This window comes from Schistocerca cancellata, unplaced genomic scaffold, assembly GCF_023864275.1.
Source record: "Schistocerca cancellata isolate TAMUIC-IGC-003103 unplaced genomic scaffold, iqSchCanc2.1 HiC_scaffold_1044, whole genome shotgun sequence".
In the NCBI taxonomy this organism is placed as follows: Eukaryota; Metazoa; Arthropoda; class Insecta; order Orthoptera; family Acrididae; genus Schistocerca; species Schistocerca cancellata.
Genome location: NW_026047044.1, coordinates 50,001 through 55,000, shown reverse-complemented (window position 1 = coordinate 55,000; position 5,000 = coordinate 50,001). Strand labels below are relative to the sequence as shown.

At 52.5% G+C, this 5,000-nt stretch overlaps 1 non-coding gene across 1 annotated transcript in view; it reads left to right on the top strand.

Annotated features, from left to right (window-relative positions):
* The first annotated feature begins 3,561 nt into the window (after nucleotides 1–3,561).
* Nucleotides 3,562–5,000, top strand: part of LOC126151161 (small subunit ribosomal RNA) — a 1,909-nt gene continuing 470 nt past the window's right edge. The window contains exon 1 of the ribosomal RNA XR_007531849.1: nucleotides 3,562–5,000. This exon is cut by the window's right edge and continues 470 nt beyond it. This is a non-coding gene — a ribosomal RNA (small subunit ribosomal RNA).

Sequence of the window (5,000 nt, the reverse complement as noted above, 5' to 3'; positions counted from 1 at the left end):
CCCTACCCCTCACAACGATGACGGTGGGAGGGCCGTTTTACGAGACCATTTCCTGCGGTGCCAACGCTGTCGTAGAGCCGATACTCCATCTTTGGTACAAGGCAATCATTCCGCTGTAAATCAGTACGTCACTCGTAGTTCAGTCACCTCACAGCACTGCTCAGTAAACTATGCAGGCCCACATAGATAGATTATGATAGATTATATACGCAAATGCCCCTATACATGCTGAACGTCCGTACACACAAAATGAACCACACGTCAGCCACACACTCTATCACACACTACTCTCTGCCTGTAACAGACACAGATACAACTACTAAGCACCAGCATGGACCAACGTCCGGTGCATCCTATCCGCCACAGTACACCAACTACGCTATGATAACCAGACCGGGAGGTCCAATCATAAAACAGAATACCCCACTCGTCCGACAACCACAATTGCTCAGAGAAGCCACCAACACCCACACATGTCCTACACAGGGGTGCACCCATCACCACCACACTGCCTCGTCTTACAGCACAAACACACTGGCAGGAATGAAACACACAGGTCTGCCGCAACCACAGACACGGCTCGCCCCCTCTCACTGGCGAAAAGCGCATCCCGACGTGACATAACTCCTTTGACACACTGACGCTGCCTCGGGCATCCACGTCCTACGGTCGATATCAACGAACCTCCCCCCCCCCCCTCCCCCCCACAACACGCCATCCCATACCACATTGTGTACCGTACCCAAACCTAACGTGTACTGTACTACAACGCAATGTGTACCATAACACAACCCAGTTTGTACCTTAACCTAACCTATGTCACCTTAACCTAACCTATGTCACCTTAACCTAACCTATGTCACCTTAACCTAACCTATGTCACCTTAACCTAACCTATGTCACCTTAACCTAACCTATGTCACCTTAACCTAACCTATGTCACCTTAACCTAACCTATGTCACCTTAACCTAACCCATCTTGCACCTTAACCTAACCCATCTTGCACCTTAACCTAACCCATCTTGCACCTTAACCTAACCCATCTTGCACCTTAACCTAACCCATCTTGCACCTTAACCTAACCTATGTTGCACCTTAACCTAACCTGTGTTGCACCTTAACCTACCTCAATTTGCACCGCAATGTAACGCAATTTGCACCGCAATGTAACGCAATTTGCACCGCAATGTAACGCAATTTGCACCGCAATGTAACGCAATTTGCACCGCAATGTAACGCAATTTGCACCGCAATGTAACGCAATTTGCACCGCAATGTAACGCAATTTGCACCGCAATGTAACGCAATTTGCACCGCAATGTAACGCAATTTGCACCGCAATGTAACGCAATTTGCACCGCAATGTAACTCAATTTGCACCGCAATGTAACTCAATTTGCACCGCAATGTAACTCAATTTGCACCGCAATGTAACTCAATTTGCACCGCAATGTAACTCAATTTGCACCGCAATGTAACTCAATTTGCACCGCAATGTAACTCAATTTGCACCGCAATGTAACTCAATTTGCACCGCAATGTAACTCAATTTGCACCGCAATGTAACTCAATTTGCACCGCAATGTAACTCAATTTGCACCGCAATGTAACTCAATTTGCACCGCAATGTAATGCAATTTGCACCGCAATGTAATGCAATTTGCACCGCAATGTAATGCAATTTGTACCGCAATCTACCCCCACATTGTGCCTTAACCTAACCCACATTGTGCCTTAACCTAACCCACATTGTGCCTTAACCTAACCCACGTTGTGCCTTAACCTAACCCACGTTGTGCCTTAACCTAACCCACGTTGTGCCTTAACCTAACCCAAGTTGTGCCTTAACCTAACCCAAGTTGTGCCTTAACCTAACCCAAGTTGTGCCTTAACCTAACCCAAGTTGTGCCTTAACCTAACCCAAGTTGTGCCTTAACCTAACCCAAGTTGTGCCTTAACCTAACCCAAGTTGTGCCTTAACCTAACCCAAGTTGTGCCTTAACCTAACCCAAGTTGTGCCTTAACCTAACCCAAGTTGTGCCTTAACCTAACCCAAGTTGTGCCTTAACCTAACCCAAGTTGTGCCTTAACCTAACCCAAGTTGTGCCTTAACCTAACCCAAGTTGTGCCTTAACCTAACCCAAGTTGTGCCTTACCCTGCTCTGTAATTGGCATATGACACGTTACATTAATGTATTGTCCAACCGCAACCCGCTCAGAATGTTGTGTACACAGCTACGTGTCATCTCCCCATAACAGCTGCATTGCAGTGTGGTACGCCATAGAGACGTGTGGGAGTAATGGACGCAGTGGATGGCGATCAGCATGAGCCGTCTGTTCATGTAGTGGCGCGTGTATGCAGACGTAGTAGTCTCTTCTCACACAATGTGATAGCACGGTGCCCCGCGTTCCACATCTGCGACATGCTACAGAGGCCGGTTGACAGTTGGTCGCGCAATGGACATCGCATACGTACGGGGGCACCTTCCACGTGCCCTCTAGTCGGGCACATTTTGTTGCGTGGATGTGAGCGGATGTAGTGTGTCTTGACACCTGACAGGCAGGCATGCAATAATAGTTGACTTTGCAAACGGGGATGGACGTGTACGTTTACTGGTGACGTTACGCAAATGAACAACTGGTAACCCGTTGTGGTGCGGTTGTCCTTGCTGGAGGTACATCTGTGAGGGCAACGATCGGTACAGCTACGAAGCGGTCCCCACCATACCAACGAACGTGAATGTGAATCTGGGTGTGAAGCGATACGCGGCTGTGGGTGGGTGGGACTGTCCCCGGCCGGTGAGGGGGGGCCGCCCGGCGTGCTGGCCGCGCGGTGCGTGGGCGCACGCGCTACAGCCGGCTGGTGGGGGCGCCCAGTGGCAGGCGCGCCGGCCGACGGACGCGGCAGGCGGCGCAGCTGCGCGCCGGGGCACCCTGCGCGCGGCGCCGTGCAGCCAAAGTGGGTCCTCGCCGGCCCGGTGCGAAGCGCGGTGGACATCTGCAGTGTGCTGGTCCGATTGAGGACTGTGTGCGTTGAGGATGCGCCGCCGCCCGGCACTCGGCGCCGCGACGCCGTCTGCTGCTCGGTCGCCCCAGCGGTTCTCGCTGGTGGTTTGTATCGCAGTTGTGCAGACGTGTTGGCACGTGCGCTGTGCTGGGAGAGTTCGCTTCGGCACCCACGTGGGGCCTTTGCCCTTCTGTGGCGCTGGCGTTGGAGCTGCCGGTCACCGTAGGTGGCGCGTGTTGTCTCCCGCCGGCAATGCCACGACAGCACGCTCCCGGGCCTCTGTCGGCAGCGGCAAGCTCAGTTGGGAGCACGGGTGGTCGCACCTAAAGCGTCTACTCGCCTAACTCCGGGCGATTGCGCCTCTCTCGAACCCGACCAAGTACTTAGGACGGCGCTGCGCGCCGCCGGGACCTGAGAGGGTTTCGAGGTGTATTGTGCAGGGGAGCTCAGCCTCCTCCTGTTTGCAGAATAATTGAGCGGACGCTTGCGTGTTCGCGCGGGCCCCTGGGACACACTCCCGGGCGGCCGGCTGCTCAGCTCTAGTTGACGCAGCTCCCTGGTTGATCCTGCCAGTAGTCATATGCTTGTCTCAAAGATTAAGCCATGCATGTCTCAGTACAAGCCGCATTAAGGTGAAACCGCGAATGGCTCATTAAATCAGTTATGGTTCCTTAGATCGTACCCACGTTACTTGGATAACTGTGGTAATTCTAGAGCTAATACATGCAAACAGAGTCCCGACCAGAGATGGAAGGGACGCTTTTATTAGATCAAAACCAATCGGTCGGCTCGTCCGGTCCGTTTGCCTTGGTGACTCTGAATAACTTTGGGCTGATCGCACGGTCCTCGTACCGGCGACGCATCTTTCAAATGTCTGCCTTATCAACTGTCGATGGTAGGTTCTGCGCCTACCATGGTTGTAACGGGTAACGGGGAATCAGGGTTCGATTCCGGAGAGGGAGCCTGAGAAACGGCTACCACATCCAAGGAAGGCAGCAGGCGCGCAAATTACCCACTCCCGGCACGGGGAGGTAGTGACGAAAAATAACGATACGGGACTCATCCGAGGCCCCGTAATCGGAATGAGTACACTTTAAATCCTTTAACGAGTATCTATTGGAGGGCAAGTCTGGTGCCAGCAGCCGCGGTAATTCCAGCTCCAATAGCGTATATTAAAGTTGTTGCGGTTAAAAAGCTCGTAGTTGGATTTGTGTCCCACGCTGTTGGTTCACCGCCCGTCGGTGTTTAACTGGCATGTATCGTGGGACGTCCTGCCGGTGGGGCGAGCCGAAGGCGTGCGACCGCCTCGTGCGTGTTCGTGCGTCCCGAGGCGGACCCCGTTGAAATCCTACCAAGGTGCTCTTTATTGAGTGTCTGGGTGGGCCGGCACGTTTACTTTGAACAAATTAGAGTGCTTAAAGCAGGCAAGCCCGCCTGAATACTGTGTGCATGGAATAATGGAATAGGACCTCGGTTCTATTTTGTTGGTTTTCGGAACCCGAGGTAATGATTAATAGGGACAGGCGGGGGCATTCGTATTGCGACGTTAGAGGTGAAATTCTTGGATCGTCGCAAGACGAACAGAAGCGAAAGCATTTGCCAAGTATGTTTTCATTAATCAAGAACGAAAGTTAGAGGTTCGAAGGCGATCAGATACCGCCCTAGTTCTAACCATAAACGATGCCAGCCAGCGATCCGCCGCAGTTCCTCCGATGACTCGGCGGGCAGCCTCCGGGAAACCAAAGCTTTTGGGTTCCGGGGGAAGTATGGTTGCAAAGCTGAAACTTAAAGGAATTGACGGAAGGGCACCACCAGGAGTGGAGCCTGCGGCTTAATTTGACTCAACACGGGAAACCTCACCAGGCCCGGACACCGGAAGGATTGACAGATTGATAGCTCTTTCTTGATTCGGTGGGTGGTGGTGCATGGCCGTTCTTAGTTGGTGGAGCGATTTGTCTGGTTAATTCCGATAACGAACGAGACTCTAGCCTG